General features: G+C 44.9%; 1 non-coding gene across 1 annotated transcript; it reads right to left on the reverse strand.

The window, feature by feature from the left end:
- Window positions 1–10,270: 10,270 nt before the first annotated feature.
- On the reverse strand, window positions 10,271–10,343 carry TRNAK-CUU. The gene has a single exon. It is a non-coding gene; the product is annotated as a tRNA-Lys (tRNA).
- Between the last annotated feature and the right edge of the window lie 466 nt (window positions 10,344–10,809).

Raw genomic sequence — 10,809 nt, forward strand, 5'->3', positions numbered from 1 at the left:
AGGATGGTAAGATTTTTACTATTTGTCCTTAGTGCATCTTTTCCATACATTATTTTTGAAGCTAAACTTTGCTAAGTATGTTACCATACGATGTTCTTCAACAGGGACTCCCGATGAATGTTGTGCCTTATGGGATCAAGACTAAAGGTACCATGAGTATTATTAGCTTACGGCCAAGATATCCTACAGATTACTTTAGTGCATACAAGATTAGCGACGGATGCTTAATAGTGCAAGACTGGACCAAATGTGTGATGGAGAAGCACAGAGAAGTACTAGGGGGCAGCAAACAGATGCGCTACCCACGATTAGGAGACAGGTTCATCTGCATGCTCCAACTTGATCAAGGAGGAGAGCTACACATGTTTTATGTTATTTTACCTAAGAGAGAGCAACAGGAGTGATTAGCTAGCTAGAAATGAGTTTGAGGATGATGATGTGCTACACTATTACTATGATGATAAAATAGCTAGTGTTGGTGGTAATGACTATGATGATTATTATTAGCTAGTGTTAGTGGTGATTAAATAAATACTGTTGGTGGTAATGACTATGATGATGATTAAATAGCTTGTGCTGGCGGATTAGATTCAAGTGGAGGCAACATGTGGTGCACATCGAAAGTACTATTAGTCCAAATTGATCAAGTTTGGATTAGTAGTATACTTTTGACATGCACCACATATTGCCTCCACTTGAACCTAATCCACCTTCATTTGACACACTGTTATGGACATAATGATGTAAACCTCATAACTGGTATTGTACCAATATTTGTACGATGGCGCATAAATACACTAAAAATAAAAAATAAAAAAAGAATACTAGTAGCGATGAAGAGAAAACACGATGCCAGTAGTTACATTAGCAGTAGCGTGGGAGTGAACAAACGTTGCAGCTATTTGTCCTAGCAGTAGCGCGTGCGGGCACGCGTTATTGCTAAGCAATAGCTATAGCGCCTTATTAGTAGCGCGCCTACCCGCGCTACTAGTGAGCACAAAACCAGCGCTACTGCTAGGGTTTTCCCTAGTAGTGAAAGGGCCCCATTTTTGGAGGTATCTTTGCTTCGCGTCTTGCTAAATATTTTGAGATACCTATTAGAAACTATGAGATAGAAGAAAAGGTGTTGCCCCTATTTTCTTAGACTATAAAAGTATGGTAGCACATGATTTTATTTGCGATGATAAGGAGAAGAGACTCATTTATAACCTGGTATTCAGTGAAAAGACTCGTCAGATTATTACCTTGTCTGCACCTTCTTTGTTTAACATTTATTCAAGCACATACATCATCCTGCCCGATGACATTTATGCATATTGGGAGCGAACACGATCCCCAGAGCCAGAGCCAGAGCCATCTCTTGACCCTTATCGACAGTCTGTTTATCAGTGGGATCCGGAGGAGATCGCCAGCCAGTGGCACCCAGAGAACACTCCTCCGTTTATCGGAGAGAGTAGCTTTGATCCATGGGCATAGAACAACTTAGGCCAAAAGCCTAAGCTTGGGGGAGTACGTATTTCTCACCGACATTACATTCATGTTCACACACTCATGCCAGTTGTCGATGCTCATACTTTTTCATTGTACTATCCGTGCTAGTTTAATTTCTTTTTAAGCTTTCTTCTTGTGTGTTTGAAAAACCTTAAGAAAAACCAGAAAAATTAGTTTTAGCTTTTAGCTAGTTTACTTTCCATGCTTGTAGTATTAATAATTAAAAAGAAAACCCAAAAAGATTTCTCGTTCTTCTTTTGCTTGTTGGGAGCTTTCTCGTGTAAATAGTTTTGTTTCTTTTCTTTTCTTTGGGGTCGAGAGGAGAAGACCATGATGAAAATGTTGAGTGGCTCTTATATGCATTATTGTTGATCTAACCAAGAGCCCATATTACCTTGTCTTCTCCCTTATATTGAATGCTTGCAAATTCTTGATTAGTCCAATGCACGTGCACTATTATTATTATCCACACCGTTCGGTTGTGCAAGTGAAAGGCAATAATGATGATATATGATGGACTGATTGACATGAGAAAAGCTGGTATGAACTCGACCTATCTTGTTTTTTGTAAATATGATTAGTTCATCGTTCATGATTCAGCCTATTATGAATGAAATGTGTTTGCAATGACAATTAGAGATTATAGTTGATTATGCCATGCTTAATTAGCTAGGAGTTTATAATGGTTTACCTTGCGTGCCAACATGCTATTAAAATGGTTGTGATGTGGTATGATAGGGTGGTATCCTCCTTTGAACGATTCGAGTGGCTTGACTTGGCACATGTTCACACATGTAGTTGAAACAAAATCAACATAGCCTCCATGATATTTATGTTCATGGTGAATAATATCCTACTCATGTTTGCACTCAGTGTTGATTAATTTTAATGCATGTTCATGAGTATTGTCGCTCTCTAGCTGGTCGCTTCACATTCTCTTTCTAGCCTTCACTTGTACTAAGCGGGAATACTGCTTGTGCATCCACTTCCATAAACCCCCAAAGTTATTCCATATGAGTCCACTATACCTTCCTATATGCGGTATCTACCTGATGTTCTAAGTAAATTTGTATGTGCCAAACTCTAAACCTTCAAATGAAATTCTGCTTTGTATGCTCGAATAGCTCATGTATCAACTAGGGTTGTCTATATCTTCCATGCTAGGCGGGTTATTCTCAAGAGGAGTGGACTCCAGCCCTCACTCACGAGAAAATGGCTGGTAACCGGTATGCCCAGTCCCATGCTTAAATTAAAATAATTGCAAACAAAACTCCCCCAGGATTGTTGTTAGTTGGAGGCACCCGTTGTTTAGTACAAGCCATGGATTGATGTTTGTTGGTGGTAGGGGGAGTATAAACTTTACCATTCTGTTTGGGAACCGCCTATAATGTGTGTAGCATGGAAGATATCGAGATCTCTTGGTTGTTATGTTGACAATGAAAGTATACCGCTCAAAATATTATTCATCTCTACTTCAAAATCGAGCTCTGGCACCTCTACAAATCCCTGCTTCCCTCTGCGAAGGGCCTATCTATTTACTTTTATGTTGAGTCATCATCCTCTTATTAAAAAGCACCAGTTGGAGAGCACTGCTGTCATTTGCATGCATTACTATTAGTTTACATTGAGTATGACTGTGACTGGATCTCTTTTACCATGAATTATAATGTTTAGTCAGTCATTGATCTTCAGAGGTGCTCTGCATTTATGTTTTGCAGTCACAAAAAGGGCTAGCGAGATACCATCTTATTATATCATATTATGATTGTTTTAAGAAAGTGTTGTCATCCAAGATTTATTATTATTGCTCGCTAGTTGATTATGCCATTGATATGAGTAAACATGAGACCTAAATGTTATTGTGAATATGGTTAGTTCATAATATTTGCTAAAAACTTGAATGCTGGCTTTACATATTTACAACAACAAGATCAAATAGAGTTTGTAAAAGTTTTTCTTTATCACTTCCAGTTTATCAACTGAATTGCTTGAGGACAAGCAAGGGTTTAAGCTTGGGGAGTTGATACGTCTCCATTGTATCTACTTTTACAAACACTTTTGACCTTGTTTTGGACTCTAACTTGCATGATTTGAATGGAACTAACCCGGACTGACGCTGTTTTCAGCAGAATTGCCATGGTGTTATTTTTGCGCAGAAATAAAAGTTCTCGGAATGACCTGAAACTTCACGGAGAATATTTTTGGAATATATAAAAAATACTGGCGAAAGAATCAACACCAGGGGGCCCACACCCAGTCCACGAGGGTGGGGGGTGCGCCCACCCCCTGGGGCGCGCCCCCCTGCCTCATGGGCCACCTGATGCTCCACCGACCTCAACTCCAACTCTATATATTCACATTTGGGGAGAAAAAATCAGGGAGAAGGATTCATCGCGTTATACGGAGCCGCCGCCAAGCCCTAATCTCTCTCAGGAGGGCTGATCCGGAGTTCGTTCGGGGCTCCGGAGAGGGGAATCCGTCGCCATCGTCATCATCAACCTTCCTCCATCACCAATTTCATGATGCTCACCGCCGTGCGTGAGTAATTACATCGTAGGCTTGCTGGACGGTGATGGGTTGGATGAGATTTATCATGTAATCGAGTTAGTTTTGTTAGGGTTTGATCCCTAGTATCCATTATGTTCTGAGATTGATGTTGCTATGACTTTGGTATGATTAATGCTTGTCACTAGGGCCCGAGTGCCATGATTTCAGATCTGAACCTATTGTGTTTTCATGAATATATGTGAGTTCTTGATCCTATTTTGCAAGTCAATAGTCACCTACTATGTGTTATGATCCGGTAACCCCGAAGTGACAATAATCGGGACCACTCCCGGTGATGACTATAGTTTGAGGAGTTCATGTATTCACTAAGTGCTAATGCTTTGTTCTGGTACTCTATTTAAAGGAGGCCTTAATATCCCTTAGTTTCCAATAGGACCCTGCTGCCACGGGAGGGTAGGACAAAAGATGCCATGCAAGTTGTTTTCCATAAGCACGTATGACTATATTCGAATACATGCCTACATTACATTGATGAACTGGAGTTAGTTCTGTGTCACCCTATGTTATAACTGTTGCATGAGGAATCGCATCCGACATAATTATCCATCACTGATCCATTGCCTACGAGCTTTTCACATATTGATCTTTGCTTAGTTACTTTACTGTTGCCACTGTTACAATCACTACAAAACTATTATTGTTACTTTTGCCACCATTACCGCTACTTCCATATTACTTTGCTACTAAATACTTTGCTGCAGATATTAAGTCTTTCAGGTGCGGTTGAATCGACAACTCAACTGTTAATACTTAAGAATATTCTTTGGCTCCCCTTGTGTCGAATCAATAAATTTGGGTTGAATGCTCTACCCTAGAAAACTGTTGCGATCCCCTATACTTGTGGGTTATCATTCTCCCGCGCAAAAGCGGGTCATAAGTGCGGTGAGAGCTGCCATGGACTTCGGTTTTTCTTGGCCAGGTGTCGGGTGAGCCACTCATCGCGGACGCTGTGTTTAAAGGCCATGAGGGCTTCGGCGTCCAGACAATCGACAATTTGGTTCTTTTTAATTAAGAACCTAGTCCAGAGCTTCCGGGCTGACTCTCCGGGTTGTTGGACTATGTGACTAAGGTCATCAACATCTGGAGGCCGAACATAGGTACCTTGGAAGTTGTCTCTAAAGGCATCTTCCAAATCTTCCCAGCTACCAATTGAGTTTTCTAGGAGGCTGTTTAGCAAGTGTCGTGTTGATCCTTTGAGTTTTAGGGGGGAGGTACTTGATGGTGTGGAGATCGTCACCGCGAGCCATGTGGATGTGGAGAAGAAAATCTTTGATCCATACTGTGGGATCTGTCGTTCCATCATATGATTCACTGTTCACAGGTTTAAACCCTTCTGGGAACTGGTGCTCCATTACCTCATTAGTGAAGCATAAGGGGTGTGCGGCGTCTCTGTATCAGGCGACGTCACGACGTAGTTCAGATGAAGTCCGTATGCAGTTTTCAGCCCTGGTGAGGTTATGCATGTCGCACTAGGCCTGATGGTCGTCTACTCGCATTGGGGCACGCCCCCTTGATCCATAGATTGATCTAGCTTGGCCTACTCTGTTGTCCAGGTCCTGTCGTAGGTCATAGGTGTATCCTGGAGCCGTTGTTTCTCTGCCTCTACGGCGAGGTGGTGCGAGTTGGTGTTCGGCGTAGGTGGCCGCTTTATCTCTCCCGCGTGGTGGTCGGTTTGGTTCATCAGCACGGTCATGTCTTGACGGTATGGGCTTGAGGGCCTCGTCATCAAATTGTGGTAGTAGCCGATGCTTCGGATAACTCTTTGCTGGGCGTTGAAGGCCATACTCTTCGGCGGCTAGGACTTGGGTCCATCTGTTGTTGAGTGTATCATGTTCAGCTTGGATCTATTGCTGCTTCTTTTTAGGCTTCTCGCAGTAGCGATTAGCTGGCGCTTAAAGCGCTCCTGCTCGAGTGGTTCCTCTGGCACGATGAAGCCTTCATCGCCGAGGCTTACATCATCCTCGAAGGGCGGTAGATAATTACTGTCTTCTGAGTCCTCATTCCCGACCGGATCGTCGGGGTTGACTTGCCTCTCCTCCACGTCATCTTGTTTGGATGTGGGCTCGACGGGGGCTTTGGGGTCTTCAGCGTTCTCCGGAGTGTCATTGTCTCCGGTGCCAGTATTGTTGTCTTTTTCGAGACGCGATTTTGAGCGGCGCCGCTGACGTCGATGTTTTGGAGGTGCCTCAGCAAGCTTGTCCTCAACCGGATCCTTCCTTCCGCCGTCGTCATCCTCTTTGGATGTGTCCACCATATACACATCATATGTGGAGGTGGCTGTCCAATGTTCGATAAACGGCGGGTCTTGGCCTTGTTCGTCTCCGGCATCGTTGTCCATGTCGTCGATGTCTTCGGAGGCGTAGTCCAGCACGTCGGTTAAATCTTCGACAGTGGCTATGAAGTGGGTGGTGGGTGGGGCGTGAAATTCCCCTCTTTCGGCCCCTAGTCCGGGCTGGACGTAATTCGGAGGTGATTCCTCTGTGATGGCGAGGGGTCACATTAAGTCCAGCACCTCGTTTAAGAGCGAGGTTTGGATGGGGAAACGAGAGTCCGGGGGCGAGTCCGGCCTTTCAGTGATAGGAGGAACCCGGTCTGACTCCGAGTTCGCTGCGGAAACAATCGCCTCCGGATCTTTGATAGTGCGGTTTCCAGCGGAGAGTCCGGTGGGCTCCAAACTCCCAGCGACGCCACAGGATCCACCTGGTCTCCATGCCGGACGGCCTGGCCAATGACGACCACCACATAGACCTCAGCAAGATCCTGGATGCGCTCACCGGGATACGTGGAGGAGCGCATCAGGGAGAAGAAGATAAAGTGGCTCGTCGCCAATGAAGTGGAGGCTAGTGAGGCGCTCGCGGCGGAGGCTGAAGCGGTCGTCGAGGTGCTCGCAGCGTAGGCCGAAGCGGCTGGTGCCACGCCCACATCGGCGTGGATGAGGGAGAAAGAGAGAAAAGGAGGAGAGAGAGGTGGTGGAATGGGTGGGTGGGCCCCTCTTGTTTGGATGATAGATGAGTCACCACTCGCATGCAGCAGACAAAGCCGGACGAGGAGGACACATAAAGCGTCCACTTTGTGACCCTCTCCGACTAAAATATGATCTAATTTAAGACGGAAATGGGTTTGAATAGATACAAAATGAAAATGGGTCTCAGCGCTGGGCTGTGCTTTTTGTCCCCGCGGAATTGGGTCGCTGTGTTGGAGTTAGTTAGCTCTTACTTTCGGCTGTTTGGAGATTGTAAAGGTTTTCTTCGCCCAGGATAACCAGTAACCACTTTGCGGTGTGTTATACCAACAATTGGTATTTGTCAGTCGACATCTCACACTTCGTTACTCCATATACCATAGGCCACTATGTCCTTCGGAAAGGCGTTTGAATTCCTCTTGATTTTTTTAGGAAAAAATCCCTCCTGATTTCGGCTCTGAAAAGTAGATGTCATACATACACTTTATTTTCCCGCAAACAAAAAAATTTACATTTTTACCACTGGCTAACGGGCCGCAGCAAGCATATGGATTACCGTGCAGTAAACGGATAGGACAGCGTACGGTCACGCTTAATGTACAGCTTCAAATCTGGTTTACTCTTTCTCCGATGAGATTGCCCGGTTTAGTGGCCATTTTAAAAATTCAGGTCTGCAGGATCGGTCAGTATAATAGATGAAGGTCAGGTCGTGGATTGCGCGTGTGATCGAGAAATGCATTACATTTACCAATATGGAAGACCTGCCCATCAAACCGTTTTTATACTCTTGATCAGCTAGAATGTCTTGGCATTTTTCTAAGACAATAGAAATATAGATCTAATTATATTTTTGGGTTTTTATCGTTTATGACATCGGTTGTGTCTCACTACTCAGTTTTGCCACTAGGAATTTCAACTGCTCAAAAATGTCATCGCTTTGTTAGACACATGTTCAAAAATGCCACTGGGCACCATTATTGTGATCTCAAATCTCTTTTGCCATGTTATAATGACATAAATACTTATGAACCAGCATGCCAGCTCTCCTTCTATCTTACTACGATAAAGTGTGGGACCCACTTGATCCCAACGACGTTCTTATTTTCCTATAAAATTATTCGTTTGGTTACTCCTGACAAGTGGGGCCACACTTATCATTGTGAGATAGGGAGAACTGACATGTGGGTCTAGACTTATTTTTGCCATATAACATGGTCAATGAGTTTGATGTGGAAATAACGATGTCTAATGGCATTTTTTAGGAAACATCTAAAGGAACGATGGCATTTTTGAGCAAACATCTCACGGATCGATGGCATTTTTGAGTAATTGTAACTTCTAATGGCAAAACTGAGTAGTGGGACACAACTAGTGACAAAAATGATAAAAACCCTATTTTTTAAAACTAGTGTGTGGCATTGATGCACACAGCATCACATCTATATGGCTCGATTTGCTAAGTAAGGGCATCTCTGACGTCGTCCCTCCCTCCAACCTCTCGCAACCGTCCGGACTATGCAGTCCGGATCATGAAGTCATCCAAGGCGATCATGTATCGGTCCTCGACGCGGTATAAACGTGATTTCTCTCGCAAACCAGAGACAAATGTGGGAGGTTTTACGGGAGTCTGGACCAATCTCACACCCGCTTCTGACCGCTTCGTCCCACAAAAAACCCCTTACCCGCGCTTTCTTCTCATGCACGCGCCACTTACCACGACACATTCATGCTGGCCTAGAGCACGGGGAGACCGGCATTGATGCCGCGATGTGACCGGTGAGGGGAGGGCTGAGCTGACCTACGCAGCCTCTTAGCAGTCGCCGCTTCAATGCGGACGCAGTTTCCTGAGGAACCAACTTTGGCCGATGCGCCGCATTGAAACGGCTGACCGGCCCTTCGCATGGCCTGGTCGCAACTATATAAACCGCACTCTGGCGTCGTCCACATCGCATTCTCCTCCTTCTCTCCCCTCTCCCCACCCATTTCCCTCCACATCTCCGGCGATAGGCAATTCCTGGGCCTTGGCGTCGGCAGGCGGTTCTGGGGCGGGATCTGGCGGATCGTAGCAATGCCGTCATCAAACTCCGGGCCTCATACTCATCGGCGAGCGGATCCTGGACGAAGGCGGAGATCATCATCTCCTCTGGCGACGAGGAGGACCAGCAGCCGCCGCCGCCGCTGCAGTCCGCGCGCGGCAGTGCCGGGCCAGGTCTACGCTGCCATCGATGAGGAGTTCGAGGAGCAGATGGAGCTGATGCTCCGTCGCTCCATAGTCCACATCAACGGATGATCTGGCGCTGATCTGGCTGGCAACAATATCAGCTGGGTGTGTGCTATGAGTGTATGTTTGTCCATCTCATGTATGTCTATCTAAAATATTGAAATGTGCATGGATATTCTGATGCGACACCTGGAACCACGTGTGTGTACATTCTGTCAGAAGCCATTTCTAGAGCCGTCGTGATGCTGGAGCAACTGCCAACTGCCAATGAAAAGACATCACTTACCATGCAACAAGATCGAAAGTAAATCATTATTTGATTCAAAGGATTTGCCAAGGTATTTTGGAGCATTCTAGCCCTTAGGATCTTTTCCCACGTGGTTTGTTTGATTCATAGATTGCAAACCATAGGAATCTTTCATTTGGACTAGATTTCACATAACATTTTCATCTACTCTAACCTTCTTGAAAGAATGGTACGCTTTTTATGCACATTCAAACATCCTCACAATCCTGTAGTATTGAAGATGGCATGCCACTCTATTTCTGCATTAGTTTTTACTCACGTGTTTTGGAAAATCATGTGAATCAAAGAGGCCCCCAAGTAGGAGTGGGCATACAAAGATCCAAATGCAAGACAGGCAGGCAAAAAGAGCAAAGCTGGAGACAGTACTATTCAGGCAACAAACAAAACTCTTGTCATTGCCTGTCCTTTGAAGATTAGTGAAAGAGGCACGCCATGAGCTGTGCTGGGGGCACGATACCACTAGCACTCATGTGCGGGCGACGAATCGACTGCAGGTAAGTATTCTTCAGGTGGAGCCGATTTTTATCCACTGCCAGCTTCTTCAGATGTTGCAAAGTTCTCATCCCGTGCGGCAGTAAAAATATGGCCATCCCTTCTTGTTGTATCTTCAAATGCATGCTCCAGCTTCTGTCGCGCTCGTGAATTCCCTGCTTCGCCCCCCTTTCATGCGCGTACTTGGCCTGGTAAAAATTAATGATGAGCAACCGAAAAAGAAAACAACCGCCCACCGTGGGGCTCGAACCCACGACCACAAGGTTAAGAGCCTTGCGCTCTACCAACTGAGCTAAACGGGCCAAGATGTAAATATGAAAAGTAGAGCGTACTTCAGTGTGTGTGCTAAGGGCAGTAAATTCTTTTGGGGGAGTGATTTACTAGCTTACTAATCATGAAATGAGATACAATCCTTATTCAAAAGGTCTTTGATGTATACTCTATCACGTGAGCCCAAGTTATACGACCCAAAAAATCTAGATTTTGTGTTTAATCATGCGGAACTTTATTTTGATCCCCACCGAAGCTTTATGGAAGGAAGGAAAAATCGCAAAAGAAAGAAAAAACTTCTAGTCTCACATTATTTGTGATTATGGATCTGTATGGTGGTCCTGCCAGGATTTGAGGATGAGAACGTGAAAATATGTCTCAGAGGCCACTAACTTATCAAATACATTGTACTGCAAGACTGGTAGTTTCCTAACCGCGAACACGTGGTATGATATGACGGTCGTGCGCCGCATGTACATATAGGACATGCACACATGT

This window comes from Triticum dicoccoides, chromosome 5A (genome assembly GCF_002162155.2).
Source record: "Triticum dicoccoides isolate Atlit2015 ecotype Zavitan chromosome 5A, WEW_v2.0, whole genome shotgun sequence".
NCBI classification, from domain to species: domain Eukaryota; kingdom Viridiplantae; phylum Streptophyta; class Magnoliopsida; order Poales; family Poaceae; genus Triticum; species Triticum dicoccoides.